The 21,826-nt window shown below is 33.7% G+C and overlaps 1 pseudogene; it reads right to left on the bottom strand.

Moving 5' to 3' along the window:
• Positions 1-5,190: 5,190 nt before the first annotated feature.
• LOC149148609 (aspartate aminotransferase, chloroplastic-like) overlaps positions 5,191-21,826 on the bottom strand; it is a 36,885-nt pseudogene continuing 20,249 nt past the window's right edge.

Raw genomic sequence — 21,826 nt, 5'->3', positions numbered from 1 at the left:
AAATAATGAGTGCACCAAACTTTAACTTATACCAACCAAACACTTACAGTTGATCTTCCAAAACAAATGGTCATACCCCTCGAATTTCAGGTCTCACTTATTTAATATCATACTTTTGTAATGATTCTTAAGAAATAAGCTGATTGTTGCTAATTTAACAAGTATGTCAGTCTACCAAAGCCAGATCAGTTATCAAAATGTGATGAAAAATAAAGTTGATGAACTGTAAAGAAAATAAGGCTGATCTAGAGACCTTGTACGAGAAATAAAAACACTACTATAACTCAAGATTCATCACTGAAGAAGCATAAAATAAGAACCAATATACTCAATAATAATTATTATCAAAGTCTAATAAGGATAATAAGTTATCCTTATTATCAGAGTTTATGATTTTAATAAGATATATTTTTATCATAAATCATCAACAATCACAATACTTAAACCATAAATTACAATAATTAAACTATAAATTATCAACAATCACAAATTTTGTAGTATAAAACCATGGAAAACATGAGTTAGAAGGTAATAATGATGTTAGAATAAAACTTAGAGAATTGTCTTAATGTAAAATCCAAATTCGAATGACTAAAGCTTAAGAATATTGGTGGCATAATTGTGTTAAAAAGGTACTTGAATTTCAAAAGAAAATTTATTCATTATATGTCACACCAATATTAACTCTATAGATTCATGATTTTTAAGGATAAAGATAAATTGAAATTTTGTGCTGTAGAGTGAAATATTTAAGTCTCTGCTTAGGCAATTATAACTTATGTTAGAAGAATTAAATGGACTGCTTTTAACAAAATAAACCATTAAACAAGTTTATTGAATGTATCTTGAGATTCTTATGGCTATTAAATGATTACTCTAAGGGAATTTAAGAAATCAAACAACCGAAGAAATATTCCACACCATAAAGAAGAGACAAAGCCACCTCATCCAAAACGGAATCGGATGATTGGGAAGGTTATCCTTCACAAAACACAAAACAAAATCATTTTATTAATAAGATGGCCCACCTGCAAGCACACCTGCGAAGGCAACACCATATCCAACCCTTAACAAAGCTTTAATAGCTACCAGGTTTTACATTCATTAATTACAACATAAATATCGAAATAATACCAGGAAACTCTGAACAAACCTATTTTCTACAATTGATTTTAGCACTTTGAATTCTTGATGAGAGAAGGAGCTTCTTTTAGTGCTTGGACTTTGAACAGATATGCACTTAATTTTAGGTAACCTTGTGGATCATATTTATATGCAACTGGCTATAACTATATTAATTGAATTGTTTTCGTCTACCTATTGATAGCTCGATGCAGATTTTCGGTTTCTGTCAATGCAATCCTTAGCATCATGGAAAACTGCGTGAATGACGTCACATTTTATAATATTTTTGTTCTATAAACTATGCCATGAAACTTTTCAATTCCTTTGAAACTTGACTGCTGACAAAATATGAAGCCTAATGGAAAATACATAAAGAATTTGTTGAAGAAGCTTAAAATTTTTTCGTGTTCGAAGATCTCACATTTTGCATGAGATGCTAATGCTCAAACGTATTTATAAAAAAAAAAAATCGATAGTTTCCATCAATCCATAGCACAATAAAATTCAGTATGATAAATAATAAAGTGCCACCTGAGAGCAAGTGTTTTCCATGTAAAAAGCAGTTAACATGATCAAGATTTTCAAGAAAGTCAGTTACTATTAGTAAATCCAAAGTTTGAGAATGGAGCAGACAGCTAAAGTACAAAACAAACCTTCAAACAGAGTACTAATACAAGGAAACCAACAAGGTTTCAAAAAACATAAAGTTCAATAAAGCAGAGATCCATAATTTACCCAAAAAGAACTTCAAATAGAGCAGAAACAAAACTTCACCGTAAAACAAGAGAAGTCTGCAACCATACGACAATGAAGGGATTAACAACCATAACTCAGAAACAAAACTAAGAGAGAATACCCCAAAATAAATTTTCGTGAAAAATACTGGAAACTTTAGGACAAATTAGGAAATTCTGAGTCTATCATCTTCTTCACGTCTTCTATACCCCCAACTCCCATTAGGTAATTGTATGTATTTATCATTAAGCCCCCATGGTAGCCATTATCACAAGATTTGTTATTTGAAGGGTCAAACTGCAATAACATAATGGGATTTCATTATAAATATTGCCACCCTCCTTGGCATAGAATGGCAGGGTGGACAGAAAATGGCTTGAAAAAACTGACCTTCAAAAGAATTTGAAAAAAGAAAAAAAAAATTAAAGAAGAAAAATAGCTCTTTGCAAGGTTCCGGGCATCAAAATTAGGCCAAACAAATGATGCTTAAAAACATCGGTTTATATATTTAGAAAACATTTTGTCCAGCAACTTCCTATCATATAAAAAATCGATGTTGTAATTTGAGAGACCTAAAATTGCAGAGATTTGATGTGTTCTAAGACCGCTCTAAAATTGAATGAAAATCCATTGCTCAACTGCTTAAATGAGGATGCATCACACAACTGTGCATGATTTGTATCGGGAACCCATCCTAGTAGATTTGAAATATACATAACTAGCGACAAGTCAAATCTCGTTATCTTCTAACCATCTTCTCGATTTCCCTGAAGATACTGGTCTGAACTTATGGTAGTATTAGTGATTATATATGCATGATCTATCCCTTCTCTGAGGGAATGGGTCGGAAAGCTTGGTATACAAAGAGGGGCGTGAGAGAAAGAAAGAAAAACTGCAATGATCAGTAATTACAATGCAGATTTAGCTATGCAAATTTAGCTCTATAGATTTCTACGTTTAATTAACCCCAGGATCCCTGCGCTTAAACAATAGAAAAGTCCACAGCATGACTTCCATCCATTAATCAACTGCAATCACAGATTTCAACAAAATTAACAAGGAATTAATGCAGAACCTCAATAGTCAGATTTCAGGGACACTTGAATTTATGTCAAGAAAACCTTCTCTAGATATAAGGACATAGCACTGAAAAGAAATCAATTCTTATCGATGAGGAAGATCTTTTGGAGAAACGGTCTGTTGCCAGTCCTTTGTCTAAGGTAAGGCTGTTCTGCACATATTTTCCAACATAAAGATCTAGTGCATCTCTTCATGAGTGTTCAACCTTCCATGTTGTGTCAAATTTTCACCAAGGGGCATGTCGATCACATAGAGAGAACCCAAATATTGATACCATAATTAAATAAACAAACAAATAAAAAAAATTCTCGGACAAAAATGATCGCAGAAACAAATTATCCTTTAGAACCACAATATATAAATTTATGATAAACGATCTTTATCTAATGCCTATACTCATTTTATGTTGGGGTAGAGCCTACAAACAATTATTAAAAATGGCTAATGAATTAATGAAAACAAATCAGAATTGTGGAAATCTAAAAACCCCGATCCCAAAGTTTAGTTGCCGTAGAAATTACTCATAGGAATAAAAAATAAATATGCAGCCTCCCAGAAGTAAGAATCCTGTAACTTTCAAAACAAGTCAAGTTAAAAATCCCAACAAAATATTTTTTCTTTTAACATACTCATAGGCCCTAAGGGTCGAACTTCCTCTGATACCATATGTAACAATCCAAAGTAAATATAAAGTTAATTTCCTAATTAAAATCATAATCAAACAAATAAGCACATACCTATATTACCTATGATCGAAGTCTTCTAGATGACAACAAAGTTTTGGGGACAACTCTCCACAGAACTATAGGCTGAATTGTGCAAGGATTTGCTACAACTGGCCACCCCCGAGCCCTCAATCAACATACTACTGCCATTGAATCCTAGGTCTTAGAACACCATTCTCCCAAGAGAATGTAAGGTAGAAACTCGGAAAGATGGAATGCCTCCCATCCTCCTCACCCTCTAATAAATAGAGCAAACATTGGATGGGGAACCACATGCACAAACTTCATATGTCTACATGCAACTTTGATTTTTAGCTTTCTTTACTTTTATTTTGATGTTTTAGTTTTCTTGTTTTTTTACTTTTTCTTTTCGTTAGCTTTCTTGTTTTATTTTCTTCTTTTTCATGCTTTTCTTGTATTATTTTTATTTATTCTTATTTAGAGAATAACCATTATTATTATTATTATTATTATTATTATTATTTTGTATATAATTTTAATATCATTTATGAACTATTATTTTTTTATTATTTAAGTGATTTATTATTTATTATTTATATTATTTATTATTTATTATTTATTATTAAGGGGAGGGATACTACAGCGACCAACTTTTAGTCATGTTTAACTTAGTCATTAATTGGTTGTCTCAATTTTATCGTCTAGTAGTATATTTAGTCATTAATTGCACAATTAATGACAAAATATACAACAAAATTTATGACTATATGATCACCCGAGAAAACAAATTAATGACCAAAGAAATATGACCAAAATGTTAGTCGTGTTGTAAAATAATGTAAATTAACTACTAATTGTCATATATATGTAAAGTTTAGTCATCGTATGAAACCAATTAATGACCAGAGAAATATGACTAAATTTTGGTCATGTTATAAGATACTGTAAATTAGATACTAATAGTCATAGACTCATATATATGCAAAATTTAGTCATCATTTGCAATCACAAATTTATCATTTTCAGTAGTCATTTTTTTTTGTAGTTTCATATTCATTATATAAATGACTAATTTAGTAGTTTATATTAATTTCATTTACTTTCATTAATAATAATTGCAAATGACTAATTTACTCGTATATTTATTTTATTTAGTAGTTTTAGATTGATTTTATGTGTTCATTATTAATCAACATAAATTAATTTGTATGATTTTGCAACTAAATTTTAAAAATGTCATACAATGTGCATGTTCGTCTAATATGAAAACGCAAAGTTGCATGTTAATTACAATACTGAACAATATCAAATGCAACAATAAATAATTTCAACCACACAAATTATATTATATGAAATGCTAAAGTATTACAATATGAATTTCCAACATAACATTGGTTGGACTACAATTTACACATGAAATGATGTTTTATCACTTCAAAACATTATCATTGTGTTGTCAAGGCATTGCAGGTGAATTCACGAACTCTGAAGAGTTGAACATTAGTCTCTATGTGCATGTCTTATCTGGGATATTGACTCTAAGGGTATCACTAAACCAGTTCTCTTATGTCTCGCTTTTTGCATTTATCGCTCCATTATTATTGCTCTCGGCCTCTTTCTTCAATTCCCGCTTCTTACCATCAATACGAAGTTCCTTTTCCGAAAACAAAAAAAAATAAAATTCAGAGTGTAAGACATGAAATACAATGAACACTAGAATATAAACTAAATTAGACTATAATGAGTTTATACGACATATACCTCAACATCAACAATGTCAAAGCCATTTTTTCCCATACAAGTAAGAAACTCAAACAAGTTTTCTTGAGTTGGGAAATAGTAGCCACTACAATGTGGCGAGATGACCTGTATAAACAAAGAAAATAAAATGTCACCTTATAAAATAACACCTTAGTAACTTAGTATTCAACCTTCAGGGAAAGCTTAGGCATAATCATGCCAACTAGGTTACATGCTAAAAAGCTCAAGTTGTAGATAAGATGTGAAAACAAATAATCCAGGGTGTGTTGTTTAATCCTTGTCATTTTATTCGCAACAAAATTTCATTTTCTAAGGCATGAACTTGGTCAAGTATATAAACAACATGTGCTCAAATAACAACATGAAAGTAAATTTTTATGATAACCATGAAAATATTTTAACACAAAATAGCTATAAGGATTCCAATCAATATCATGTAATACTAATTTCAACTTCAAGCCTTGGTTCTCACTTAAATGGACATGATATGAAGTATTTTCAATTTCCTAGTTAAAAGACAAAACAAAATCAAAAGAAACGTTCAAAATATAATGAAACAATAAAGAGAGGATATCATGGAATGGACATTGCAATTATAAATTTTTTTTTTACCTATCCACTAATGTCTTGTCTAACATTCCTAAAACATTTTCTTTCCCAAAATAACCATGAGGTGAAAGAATAATAGCATTAAAAACCATAGGAATCCCTACTAGAAACATTTCCAAATTCGATGGCCCAGGTGCCTAAAGGATCTCTAATAGAAAATGAATAATATCCAAGACATGCTTTGTATTGTCTCCCCATCCTTTTTCCAATCACATTTCCTGTAATCTGCCCACAATAGAGTCAAGTTACAATCAAACGGAGGCATTGACATTTGTTTTTATCTTTTATTTCTTCAAAATTTGAATCTAATTTGTTTCAGGAACAAATTAATTCATATTTAAAGTCTTCCTAACATATGAGAAGGCATCAATCAAGCATGACATTAGAAAAATCAACCTCAATGAGCTCCTCAAACAAGGTAGGGCATACTTGTTCTACTCAAAATAAAGGGATCCCACTCTTTCAATTATATCAAGGTTATATACTATTTTCTCCTTATTTTCCTAGATATTAATTTGATCATCCATAACCTGCAACACAAGAAAATTCCAGTCAGTTCATTATATTGTAGTTCTTGCCAATGAAAATGACATAATTCTTTACAAATGCAATGAAGACCGGCTTAAAATGAAAAATACCAATCTAAGTCAAGTGTTTTTTGTTTCTTAGCCTATAAATTGGAAAATTTCATGGGTAATTGTTAGAGAATCGAACATTGGCTAAGAAGTTCCCTTACCAAGTTAAAATGAAATATCTCAATGTAACTGAAGTGTTTTTTTCTCTTTAGCTTACAAATTGGAACATTCCCTAGTAATTATCAGAGAATCAAAACTCGACTAGGAAGTTCCCTTACCAGGTGATAAAGTTTACTAGGATAAAAAGGCAAGGTTCTAAGAGGCTAATATAATGGGGTCCTGAAAGGGTTTTAAGTTCAATAGGGTATGTTGAAAGATTAGCAAAATTAGACTTGCATCTAGTTTTCGAGTAAAACGAGGGAGACGTAAAATACGACTTGTTGCAAGCAAAAATATGAAGGAATGGGGTTAGAATATACCCTTATATTCGATTTGACAGATCAAAATGACTTTTTGATAGTTTTTGGGTGTGGGTGATGGAAAAATTGATATCTAAGGATGGAATGAAAATGCAGTCAGTAAAATAAAATCCTAGAAGGCCTAATAATAGACAATAAACTAGATAATCACAAACAAATCCATGATATCCAAAAGGTTTGTTACTAGGCCCTAAAGTAAGAAACAAATTGGGTTGTGATAAGAAAGTGTTAGTAAGTGGTCATGCAAACGTGAAGAGTATCTATATCTTTCTTAGCAATTTCATTCTTGGGTATCTGGATAGCCAGTGTCTTGAGAGGAACTCAAACAAGGAACCTTATAATTATAACAACTCATTTGTTCCATTTTAAAAGGAGATGCTTGGCTCTTTGACACTAGTTAAGGTGCAGGCTTGAGTAAAAAAGATTCAAATCTATTATTTAAAGTGATAAGTATAGTGCAAATATGAATAGATACTTGGATCCTCTTGTGTGAGAACCTTTGCTTGAGAAAAATGAAAATCATAGTTGCGGTGACCAATTAGCTGGAAATAAGAATTCATTGCATGCTACACAAAAATATTTGGAGTAAATCATGGACCACCTGCTTGAATGGCACTGTAGTCTACTCCTTGTCCACATGCATAATCTATATTGTCTTGGAGTACTTTGGGATCTGCATTTGGTTTAGCAACACACCAAGAGTTATATGTTCTTGTAACTAGTGCAAGGGTGGTTGGTGTTAATAGTGTCGTAGAAATAGTTGCAGCAGTGGTCGATGTTACTAACACTGTAGAAATAAGCACATGAGTTGCACTATTGATCAAAAGTAAGCTTTCTAATCATTGTACATCATTGACTTTTAACAGTCCAAAAATATTAATTCAGATGGAAATAAACATCAGGCAAAACTCATAAACCATGAACATTTAGTAGTTTACAATTACATAGCTGGTTGAATTTTCTCTTTGAACAAGTAAACATATTGAGAATGCTTAGAACTTTGAAACATGAGTATTGAAAATATAAATATAGTAGGTAAAGACAGCCTTGAGGTAATAAATGAAAGAGGCAATGCATAAAATTCTTATACAATTTTTTTTGTAAGAATCGGTCTCTTGATGAAGTAATTAGAAATATTCTATTCTATTCTTCTAATAATAATTTCGATAACCTCACCCTTCCTTGATAATTTCTTGGCTTACTCTATTCTCAAATATGACATTAACTACCAAGGGATCCCTAGGTATTGCACAATATGTAACTATTTTCTAAGAGTGGTTGAGCCAGTACGGAAAAGCATAAGGAACAATAAACTAGAATTATGAACTGGCCTCAGTCACCATGATTATAGATGCTTGGAAAATGATATCCAAATACTCAAAGGCATTGTTTACCGCCTCCAGATCAAGTTGTAATAGAGAAGGGACTCATTTTAAAAGTAACTGTTGCTCAGTTCAGTGCTATCCTCAATGAGAATGCCATGAACCCTATCTTGAGCTTTGATGGCATCCAAGAGAAAGTCCAAAGTATGAGCTACAATCATGTCTAATAGGGAGATAAGTCGCAACCTTGTATGTTTAACTTATGTAATACAATTATGTTCAATCGTTTCCGAGTCACAAAAGCAATGTTTGATGCATTACTGAAACAAACTTGTTGCCAAACATAAAACATGTTAGCATATGGAGGATAAATTTCCAATCTACCCTGTTGTAGGGTTTATCATAATCAATCTTCAACAACAACATTTCCTGGCCAATTTCTCTAGACAACTCTATAGATTCCCACACTGTGATGATAATAACCAAATTGAATATGTCCTGAATGAAGCTGATCTTCTCAAACCAGACAATACATGTAGCTACCTTTTGGGCCCTCAAAAGACAAGGGTCTTTGCTAGAACCCTGTAAGATACATTCAACATAACGATAAGCCTCCTGCTGCTAATGGCATCCTTTACCAAATTCCTAGGGATCAACTTGATCAAGGCCTGATTCTAAAGGTCACCCATCCTGCCATAATGGAAGATCTCCCTACCATCATTAGTAGGTCATCCCCAACAACATCCCATGTCATTTTAGAAAATTCAAAAGGAAAATAATTGAGCATAGGAGATTTCTTGTCCATCTTGCAAAGAACTTTAAATAGTTCTTAGAATAATCATCGCTAAGCATGTATCTTTTTGTAGACCAAACCTTGGCTGGAGTAACCTTTCGGCATACCTTTTTTGTAGCCTTAACATGATCAATGCAATGATACACAGAAAAAAAAAATGTGGAAGTCAAAACAAACATGGACCTCAGACTAGAACAAGTGAGAACATGTTGAAGTTAAGAGTGATCCTTGCAATGGTCTCTTGTAGGAGCAGGTTTCCAGGCTTCAGCATTTAGTTAGGTTTCTTGGGAGTATAAAGTCAAGGATGCTATTAATAGATTTCAAAAAAATATTGACCATATTTATTGAGCTTCTCATGCTCCCATTCTATCATCCCTGTGTGTACTATGATGTCAAAATATTTCTCTTGATAAAAAAAAGATATTCCTCCTTTCCATTGATTCAGAGTTGGTTCTAGAAAGCAATAGTGGAGGACAGTCAAAGATAAAATCTTAGAGACAAAAATGTGACAATCATTGCCATTGAAGTATAGTTTTTTTAATATAACCCATGCTTTTGAAGTCTTATTTTCCATATGGGATAGGTACATCACTTTTCTTAAAAGGAGAGGAATCTCTTGACCCGATCCTTTGCTAGAATATGATCAGAGATGATACAAGTTCAGCTACAATATCCTTGATAGAGTGGAGTTTTGTTATCATCTCTGTGTGCTCTATCCTTGGCTCTTTCATCTTCGTCAAATTTTGGAAAACTACAAATGTTACATATTTTTTAATAAATTTAGTTGAATGTTTCATTTGGAATGATGAGTTGATATTATCATTTATCTATGGATGCAAAATAGAAACAAAAAATGGCGTAAACAATAGCTCTAGAAAATTTTGATATAGATAATCATGTACAGTGCTAGAGCTCAGTGTTTCCTATACCCAAGGTTTTGATTTTGTTGAGAAGTCTATAACCCCATTGGCTACCACCCCAACTCTGGACCTTTCCTTTCCTATATGGCAAATCCATGTTTTGAATTACAAATCAGCAAAAGTTGAGGCCAATGTCATTCTTAAAATACAGTACTGCACAGGAGACTGCATATCTCTCATGTCCCTTGGTCTAGGTCCAAGTGTGGCAAAGGACCCTTCCAAGACCTTTTACTTTCATGATGTGTTAAATTGCATTTTTGAAAGAACATAAATGAATACATGTGCATGTTGTAAAGAAGAGGAACATGACATTCATCAACACATGAAAAAATAAGCCGTTGATAACGAAGTTCATCCAGGAGGGACTACATCTCTAGGCCCTTGTGTCAAGATGGTGTAGGCCGCTGCATTAAGTGTTGTCAATAGTGATAATGTACATAAGGGATTATGTCACTATCATACAAGGAAAATTCCCTCACACAGGAGTGGCTCCAGGAGATGTTTTGCTATAGGAACTCTCAGTAAAAAAGGACTCTTATCAGTATGACACAAACTCATGCATGATGATAATGAGCATCTTGCCAACATGGCATAAAAGGGATCTCAATGCAAACATACATGGCGACAACATGAGTATCCCATCAACATGACGACAAAGGGATCTCAAATAAAACATGATGAATCATGACAACAAGTACATCCCACAAATGATTCTGCGTCACATAAAGCAAGAATCATGAGAAAAGTAAGAAACAAGATCCCACATCAAACATCAAACAAGGATCTATGCAGCAAAATGCATAGCAAAAGAAGTACATGAATACATTGCATATACCTCACATCCAAGGGCCATCTGAAGAAAAGGATGTCTAACTGCTGAAGCTAGTCGTACCATCAATCTCAGGGCATCGAACCTCATGGAAATGGCTACTCGTACATGAATGTTGACACATGTAATCCACTTTGAAAAGTGACTGAAAAATGAAATGAGCAAATGGAAAATTTGAACGCACCATTAAATTTGTGGTGTCAAATAGTGCAAAATCCACTATCAAATTTCTAAATTTTGAGAAAATGAAAATCTAGGGCTCAAGGAATCTTTTTGATTCCCCCTAGATTCCTTAAAGATTCCCTCCTTTAGGTCCTCTGCAAATTTGCTGCTCAAATTAGGGAACTGACTACACCATTGGGTTTGTGTCGCTAAGAGGTGTAAGATCAACCTAAAATTTGTCCAATTTGGACACTGCAAAAATTTCACCCTTTTGAGAATTTTCGCACAGTCATGGTTCCACTTGCAATAAATTAATTAAAAAATATCACCTCGATTTCTGTGCACACTCCTGCTCCTCCATGCCATCCCGTGCAAATGAAACTCAGGTTTTATAATAAATTAACTGTTGGAGTTGTCAACAAAATGTAGTTTGGTAGATTGGTATGAGATTCAAATTATAAGGAGGAGGTTGGGTGGTCAAACCTCAACCCCTCCAAATTAACACACCATTTGTTTTATTTTTGAAACTATATTAATATTTTTGGGGTCGGGTCCACATTGGGTGGCCCCCTCCTTAACCTTTTCTAAATCATGGCGCATTGTTTTGTTTGTTGGCGGAGTAAGGGAGTGTTGGCACGTTGTGTATAGTTGTGTTGTACATGGGGCCGCCCAGTGGGGATTGGCCCACGTGGGCCGAGCGGGTTCAATCCTCACTGGCCCCGCATTAATTGAGGGTGCATATTATATGTGGTACGAGGTTTCGGGGTGTGGGTCGGGTCCACCAGAGGTGGCCTGCCCACCCCATATTAAAAGGGTTATATATGTGCAGTTTGATCGAGGGTCCGACAGGGTCATGGCCGCCGACCCATTTAAATACATTTTTCGTTTATGCGATGAGGTTGGTTGGAGGGTAGATGAGGATCATGACCCGTTGACCGAATTTTAAATATAAATTCTGTTTTAAATCAACAATCTGGTCGATGGCGGGGGTGGTGGCCCACCACCCCTATTTTTTATGTGTTTTTTTTAATCATAATAATCATTTTCAAATGTGTTTTTTTATTTATTTATATAATAATAATCATTTTCAAGTCTTTCAAAAATAAGGGATATTAGGAAATTTAACAATCCAACAAATTCGCCCACTTTCAGGAGTTAGGTTTCATGCCCCAAGGTCGGTCAAATTGTAGGACACTTAAACCTGGCCCATAGTCCAACTTTGACCAAAACTTTGACTGGCCCGTTCTCCCTCATACGAGCTTGAATTGATGAACCATTTACACCACTGTGATCAGGAAGACAATATCTATGCTCTGGTCCTTGTTCGAAAGCATTCTGATCACTTTGATTTTCAAGCTTCCATAAGCCCTATTTGTCATGTGTGTGTCTCTAGAGCCACCTGGATCAATCCTCCCCACTGAGGAGCTTTTGTTCCTCCAAAATCATGAAAAATAATCTAAAACTTCTTTGTACCTTGTCTACATCACAAGCGTCCTAAAAAGGGTCTCGCTTCCATCTCCTTCACATTTTTTCTTCGGAGCCTTAAGCGATGAGCCGACACCTACAACCTTTGCAACCTGTAGTACATTGTTTTGCAAATTACATGCTTGACTTTCATGACCAACTAATGACCCAAGGATCCCACACTTGCCACAATTTTATAACACATACTCGGTGGTCAAGTTTACATCAAAATGGAAACAATACCACAACTACGAAAACAAGGCCAACATATCATTATTGCTTCAACAAGCGATGGGAAACACATCATCACTGTAACACATGATTTTACAACAATAAGGCCAAACCGTTTTAGTTTCTTTGACAAGTAATAGAACCATGACATCACTTTCACATTTTATCATGCAACTCAAAATAAGACTAGACATCATTGATTTTGAACAATTGATGGAAAACACATCATCACTTTTACATTTTAAAATGCAACAAATGATTTACAAAAGCACAACCATGAAAAGCTAACATATCTAGAAACCATTTTTCACTTATTGCTGTGAATGGGTCACCTCCTTGTGGTGGCTTTTCTTGTCAAACAATTGTTTCACCTGTTTCATGCACCGACACTTTGTCTTTACAGCACTGCTCTGAATGGAGCCTCTAATAAGTGGCTCTTTGATGGCCACTTATGTCACAATGACTGCAATAGGTTTTCTTCCTCCAGATCTTCTTTACCTACTACTGAGAGGGTCTTTCATGCCTCATCATTTTATGTGCTTCTATTCTTTTCCAACACTTAGAAAATGTATGGTTATGTAATCCACAAAAGGTACATGTTTTTCGATGTCTTCATTTATGTCCATCATTAAAAACATGATTATAATCAAAATGAGCATTCAAATATTGAGAGTGGTTATACCTTTCCTTGTCGCCTCTGGTGTAAGTATGGTGATGAGAGCTTGTCTCAGCTCCTTCCCTGCAATAGGCACTGCCATGGGATGATGGGGATGTGTTTCCATCATTCTCTTTTATCGACGATTTCGATGATGTTTAGGAATAATCTGACACCTTTGAATATTCTCCCTTGGTGTATCTCAAGCCTGCAAATTGAGGTGTTTTTACAACCTCCAATAGTTGGGTCATGTCTTGGTTATTAACACCAAGTTCTTTTTCCTCCTCCTGCTTCGTCCTTGTGAGGAGCCTCATGTTTTTCCCTGTAATTGGGATCTGTTGAGGCCTAAGAAATCTATGGCAACAATAAGGGGGATAACAACCCTGTCTAGACCTTAGAGTAGCTCTTTTTCCATTTGGGATAGTGGCTCCGACTGGATATGATGGGACCAGTTTCCCAGTGTTTTGGATTTATATGATTTGTGGGATTTTTCTGATGATTCACAAAAGAGTAACTAGAAATTAACACAGCTTTATTCTAAAATGAAAAAATTTGAATTAAATATATTTTAATCTAACCTAGGGTATTGATGGTTTTATGTGATTTAACAAGATGTCTATGTAATCTATGATGATATAGATCAATCGCAGACTATTTAGAGTTAATATTTTGTAAGATGATTCCTTTGAGAAAATAGTTAATCAAAAGAATTGTGAAAAACATATCGCATATTCTAATGCTCACATATAAAAAATAACATTCTCTATTCTGATATCGTACAATAGTGTAAATGATACCTCGAATAGAGATGACAGATTTCATACGTAACTCATGAAAGATAAACTTATCAGTAATACTAGAACAAAGATTTAGCAAACATGATAATAGTACCATATGTGTACCATTCTTCTCATTTGACTAGTAACAATAGGCCATAATCAATCTTCTACCAATCATTATCCCAAAGAATACAATAGTGCATCAACAGTGATCAACAAAAAGATATTTAATTGAAAAGACCAAGTTCCATGATTCCATCAAGGCATTTGCAAACTTACTATAGCACATTCTTTGTAAATGTTTTTAATAAAATTCTGGACCCCTCTCTAAATGCATGAGAATGGTTTAAATACTATTCTTAATTAACTAAAAATAAATTATACAAAATATCTATGAGGAGGTTTCAAACAACCTTCCTCATTCCTAGTATCCAACTTTCCAAAAATAAAATTGCTCAAAAAGGACTCAGGTCTTCATTGATTAATCACCGCTACTAGCTTTGCCTCTCAGCTCACAAACGTTGAACATTGGCTTGACTTGTGGTGGCATCCTGAATCGTGTTCTGAACTGTCCTACAAATATAGCATAATTTAATGGTGGCAACATTCTCTGTAATGAATCCAAGGAGCAATTCAAGGTCATGATCTAACTGTGTGGTTTCACCAAAAGTTGCCATACTACTTCCCAGTCGATTTTTGATAACCCCTCAATTGTTTCCTTTTGTAGTTGACTCTTATTCTTCCAATTCTCATCTAATTATTTAAGATCAGGAAGTGTTTTTGGGTCACTCTCCTTTATGAGGTTGGATGTGTGCAACATGTGATTTATTGTTTTGATAATGCTTCTTGAAATACCCGATGCTCTGGCTATTGCTAGGTCGGCATGTTTCACCTATGAGTCCCAATCAGTGAATAGAATATCCTTATGTCTTTCATTGATCTTCGAGAGACTTGACCATTTCCCTTCATATGAATCCTTCCATTCAATATAATCAGAGATCTTAGAATTGAGTTCATTGAACTCAATTCTTTGATCAATAATGATGTTTGTTAATTGTTCACTAGTATTCAAAGGTGGAATGATATTTGATATATGTTGGAGGAAGAGTTGCTTTTGCTTTGTTAGTAAAGTATTAAGTGTCAAAGACTCATTAATGAATTCCTCTGCAGTAGGAATATCCTTATACTTTTCTAGGTCACTGTTTAGCTCCTAGATTTGTTTTTTTTAGCAGATAAGTCATTTTCATGACTTATTTTCAGTACTTCCATATCCTATTGTAGCTTATGTAGCGGCTCCTCTTCTTGACAGTTCACATTTGTTCTTTGTTCATCTATCTGTTGCAGTAATAGTGTGATTTAATCATCCTTTTCTTTAACCAAAACCGAGACTTCTGTTGCTTTGTCGATTGTTGTTGTAGCACAGGCTCCAAAAAATTGAGATAGTTGACTCAAATGATCAGTTAGATTTATCTTTGTGCACTTCCATAGGACATCCATAAATTCATATTCTGAAGGAGTTTTGGTTCTCCTCCTCTTTCTTTGTCTTTTTACAACAACTTTATGAAGAGGGCTGTAAAAGACATCTAGAGGAGGGATATTTGTTACATTCAAGACAATTTCAATAGTTGGATCTGCAGGAACCTCTATATATTGGAAACTCATTTTTGGACCTTCAGTGGTCACTACTGCTATTTTCCCTGGCGGGGTCTGAAATCCTATGGTTTCTTGTGTTGATGATACCTTAGGGGTATCCTGTAGTTTGTCATTGAATGCATCCCACAACTTTTCTAATTCATCTGTTTCTACTTCCTGCTCTCGTGATGTGCCTGGCTTATTCTACTTCTGAGACTTGGTTTCAATTATATGATCAATAATCCAAAATTCTTGTGGGAGGTATTCTAACCTCTGTCCTCTAAACTCCTGGAATCTTCTTAATTTCTCTAGGTCAAACTTTGTCTTGGCTGCATTCAGAATCTGCTCAAAGTCCTCGGCTGATTCCAGTAAATATTCAAACTCATCAACTGTATGAGTTATAGGTCTGATCTTAACTGAAAGGGTGAATTTGTTTTCTATTTTTTGTGGATCAAAAGGCCTTGCTGGTAGAATGGGGAGCTTTAATAACTACATATTCTGATACTCTTTATATGCATGACCATAATTAAGAAGGGTAAATGACCCACACTGAAGGGGAAAATTTGGCCATAGGGATTTCTTCATTTCCCTCAATGTTTTTGTGAGGCCATTTCCTACTATTTGGTATGCTACTTCTCTTGCCAATAATTTATCTGATACATACATAGGGAGGACATGTGGGAAAGCTTGGCTACCAAATATCCTGATATAAGAGAAGGATTCTTCAAGAAAATACCTTCTGATTGCTTGGAGGTCTGTGATAGCTTCTTTTGTGAATCTTGGACATCTTCTATTGAAAACTAACTGATGTAAGGGAAGAACAACTCCTTGGCATAATTGGTGAAAATGTGGAATATAATCTTGTTCCAACATCTGCTTATAACTTAGTAATATAGGAGTAGGGTCATTGGTAGTCCATTTCCAACCAATGGTTGGAAAATGAGTGCAGAAACAAATGGCATCGAAGACATATGCAAACATGAAGAATCGAGGAACTACTATGGAGGAGGCAGCCCTGGTTTGGTGATATTCACTAATCTCTTTGGCCAAATTTTTAGACATAATGGTTTCCCAATTCATAATGTGAGAATTAAAACAAGACTCAATTAATGTAACCCAATTGATCGACAACTTAGAATTATCAGGGAGACCATACAATCTACATAACATAGAGGCCGCAAAATTATAAGGATTGGCAAAAGAAGAAATGGGTACATACAGGTCTACTTTATCTTTTTTGAATTTATTGTCTCTTCTCCTCCATTCCTGTATCATTTGAAACGACTCCTCGTTTTCCTTTACAAAATTTGCAACAAACTATTTGTCGTAGATGTTCTAGGCATCGCGTAGCTTGTACATTTGTTGTAAATATTCAGCTCTGAAAGAACCCAAGACTGTATTTTTAGCTGTCTTGATAATTTTGTCTTCAACTTATGTGTTATCTACTACCCATATTATCATATCTGTGTATGGAAAGAGTCTATCCCTTACTACTATTTGGTGAAGGAAAGAGCATGCAGCATCTTTGAAATGCACTCCTGACGGTTCTGTGCTATCAACTATTGGTTGAACATTTGTTACTTCAAGGTTTTCATTCTCGAGCGTAGTATAGATAATCTACCATGTAGTGGCACCTCCATCTGCAACGTATACAGTATCTGTAAAAATGGATGACATCTCTTTGTTTTCATTTTTTGTGATAGACTGCTTGGTATGCTTTTGCATCACCTTTCGAATGGACATCGCTTGAGCAGAGTTCCTAATAAACCAACAACAATTAATTGTTGCGTAAAATAAAATATTTTATGAAATGACTACACTTTGAAAGAAAATATCCGGGAGGGAGTTCAACATTAATAAACCATAACAAACACCATGATTACATGCATAGGGATGACAACCATATTAATTGATTCTGAACTAACTCGTGTCCAACTTGAAAACACTTATTAAACATCTATCAAATCCGTCATATTGGATACTTAAGCTATAGCACGAAGTGAAACTTTGTTGATGGATCTTGCAATCTGCGATATGCGATATTGCAAAATAGCAAGATTGCAATATTGATACATCACAATATCGGGGTTTTGATAGGTAACAATTAAGCTACTGACATAATATCCTCCGATGTGCGATATGCAATCAGAATGTCACATACAAAGTTCAATCGCAAGTTGCATATCAGTATTTTTTAATGTGCTTAACTTTGCTACTAAGGAATCATGCGATTTGTGATTTGCAGTGAGGAGTTTAATATGTTTTTAGGTTAAAAAGGGCTTTTTGAAAACTGACAATTTTTTAAGAGTTGGCGTTTTATTCACAAAAGGGGGAAATTCAATTTAAAAGGGTCCCTATTTTTGTTATATATAATAAAAATTGGGGGGGGGGGGTGGTTGTTGCATAGCACAACTATTGGCAATTCACTTGTGAGAACCATCTATCTCTGATTAGTTTCTTTGACATTTCTCAAACTTTCAAAACAAGAAAAGTTGCGAAAAAATAAGAATTGTATGATTCATAAATTAAACAGTGCTTCTATGGAATATAAAGTATTCACCTATCTCACTTCTTTTCTTACTCAGGTCTTTAGGTAATAAAACAATTTTTTTTGTATCAGACAGTACTTAGATTTATAAAGATAAAGTAGGTATTCTCTTAAAATTGGCTTTATAGATTTTTATTCATTTATCATAGATAGAGCCTCTACTGCCAGCAGGCATTCATAGCCTCGACATGGTTAACTTTTAACCAACAATGATTCATAGTCCTATCTTAAATTGTTTCCTAATTTCAAAATTTAATCAAAATTTTGTTCAATGTTCTTTTACTTGGGACTTGTTCCTTTCTTATGGTACTTTTTTACTTTAAATATTCTTAAAATCCATTGTCCAGGCTTGGTGACCTGATGGTAACAATGTCATTCGTTGGTTGTAATTTAAACTGACCAGGCTGGCTCGTGATGAGACCCCTTGTCTTTTGATTATTTCAACCAATAGCTATTACCCTATTATGATATGCAGTATTCGTAATATAAATCTGAGTTATTTTCCTGTGATCATGATAAAAAAGCTTGTGATGACACTTATTATCCTTTAAGTTTTTTGAATATTTTTAATTACATTGTGAAAAAAGGAAATTTTATCATATGGGGTGAATCATTGGCTCATTTAAGAGTTATGGATGCTAATTATAGAGTTGGTAAATAACTTTTTGCAAAGAACCCTTGCTAAGTTACTAGCTCTTTTCTTGACTCGTACAAAATCATCTATACTTTATAAAATCAAGAGTCTTTGCAGAAACTAAATGTCTTTAGTAAATTCAAAATTTTCCCAAAGAAATAAGGTTTATTTAAATATCATATTTATAATTATCCTTTTACTCTTCTTATTTATAGAAGTAAGAAAAATCAAGTAAAGTATCAAAAATGTAAAATTTTGAACAACCAAAAGAGATAATATTCAATCTTTATTTTCCTAAAAATTAAAATTTTAAAAATAACGTTTAAGTACTAAGAAAAATATTTTTTAAGAATTTGCCCGTTTATAGGTAAAGAGTCTTTTCTACCTGACAAATCTTGTAACAAAAATGTGGATGGGCCTAATTTCTCTATGATTTGAAATGGACCAAGCCACAGTCTTTGGAATTTGGTATGTTTACCTTTTTCCTCATGTGCCTTATCCTATTTCAAAATAAGATCTCCAATTTCAAAAGTTCTTGGGGTGGTGGATGTTGTATCAAATGAAGCTTTAACTATCTGTTGATGATGAGCATGTATTTCTTTATATTTCTCCCTCTTTTCTTCTAATTTAAGGATTTGACCATGTCTAAGTTGAAGAGAAGAAGAAGGGTTTTCATCAATAAACTGAACTAAAGCAAGAGATGGTATTGTTATGTTTGTGGATAAAGTTGCTTCTTTCCCACAAACCAATACAAATGGAGAAGTACCTATTGAGGCCTTCTGAGTGATTCTATCTTCCCAGAGAGCAAATATTAGTGCTTTATGATAGATATTATGATTTTGCTCTACAGTCCATTTGAAAATTCTAATTAGGTTCTGGTTTGCAGATTTAGTGAATCTGTTACCTTGTGGGTAATAGTTAGCTAAATATTTCAATTTAAAACCACTTTTCAAAGAAAACTCTACCATAACATTTCCGGAGAAGTAAGATGCATCATCAAACATTAAAGCTGATGGGAGACCAAACCTAGTAATTATAAACTAATCAATGAAATCCGTAATGTTTTGGGTGTTAACTACCTTTAATGGAATAGCTTCCACCCACTTTGTAAAATAATCAGTTGCAGTTAGAATATACTTATGCTGTTTGGAGGAGGTTGGAGTTATTTCACCAATAATATCTAACCCCTATTTTTCAAATGGTTGTTGTATATTTATTGGATCCAATGGAGTGCTGCTTTCCTTTCTCTTCTAGCTATGGCTTGACATACTTTTCATTATATTGCATATTCATGTGCATATTTGAAAATGGTTGGCCAATAGTACTCGGCATGCAAAATTTTATGTGTTGTCGTATTTCCTCCAAAATGACCTCTAGCTGGCCCGTTGTGTAAGTCTTGCATTACCTTTTCAGCGTAAGTTTTCTCTAAACATCTTAATAATACAACATCATATTTTCTTCTAAATAACACATTATCAATTAATTGATACTGATTTTCTTTAAGCCTTAGAGCACGTTTAGCTATATAATTGAGATATAATGGATCATGTCCATTTTTCAAGAAAAGTTTCAAATCAACATATTGCGATTTAGAATCATTGACGCTTACCTTAGATAATTTCACTTCAGTAGATTGATCATCCTCTATTGGTAAATGAGAGGCTCCGATTAGCATTCTGCAAAAACCTTGACCTCTAATAATTTTAGCAGGATATATTTCTACATCATATTCCTAAAGTACAGTAACCCAATTTTCTCTTTTCTCCCCCACTTCTCGTTGGATTAACAGCTACCTTACAACAAGGTAAGGGACTATTATCTTAGTGTGTGTTTTAGGAGGAAAGGTCTGAAATGTTTTAAAGTTTTAAATACAGCAAAGGCCTATTTCTCCACAACTGAATAATTTAGCTCAACACCTTGTAAGTTAGAACTAAAGAATGAAATAGGTGCTTCAACGTTTTGATCATTTAGCTGTGTCAAAACTACTGTGTAAGAGGTATCAGAAGAGAATGTGTATAATACAAATGGTTTTAGGAAATTGGGGGTTGTTAAGGAAGGAGCCTCAATGATGGCTTTCTTTATCAACTCAAAAGAATCTTTCTCATCTTTTCCCCATTTAAAAGTTTTTTTTTTTTTTTGGATCATTGATTCTAGGGGTAAGACGATTTGAGAAAAATCAGGAATAAATCTTTTTACAAATTTAATTTATCCTAAAAATGATTGCGTCATTTTTTTTATGTGGCAGGGGAATGTTTTCAATTTCTTGAATTCTATTGGGATCGATATAGATTCCTTTCTTAGATACTACAAATCGTAATAATTTACATTCTACCAAGGCAAAATAAGATTTTTTAGGATTCAAAGAAATGCCGAATTTCTCACATCTCTAAAAGATTTGTTTTAGGTGACTAATATGGTTGTTTCTATTTTTAGAATAGACAATGATGTCATCGAAATATATTACAACTGAATTGTTGATTAGTCCTCTAAAATCTATGTCCATATCACGTTGAAATGTAGCGTCGACATTGATCAATCCAAGTGGCATATTTTGATATGCATATGTTCCCCACCTTGTTCTAAATGTAGTCTTTAATCTATCATCTGGATGAACCATAATCTGATTGTAACCTAAAAATCAATCAATAAAGACATCAATTCAGAACCTGCAACTGATTGCACAATCTTCTCTATGGTAGGCAAAGGAAAATTATTTTTTTCACAAGTTTTATTCAAATTTCTAAAATCTATGCAAATCCTAATGTCTCCATTCTTTTTCCTAATAGGAACCATGTTTTACACCCATT

Source organism: Pinus tabuliformis, chromosome 9 (genome assembly GCF_031772625.1).
Source record: "Pinus tabuliformis cultivar Carrire ecotype Pingquan chromosome 9, CPIR1, whole genome shotgun sequence".
Lineage (NCBI taxonomy): Eukaryota > Viridiplantae > Streptophyta > Pinopsida > Pinales > Pinaceae > Pinus > Pinus tabuliformis.
The sequence above is the reverse complement of the archived record's forward strand: the minus strand, read 5'-3'. Positions and strand labels throughout refer to the sequence as shown.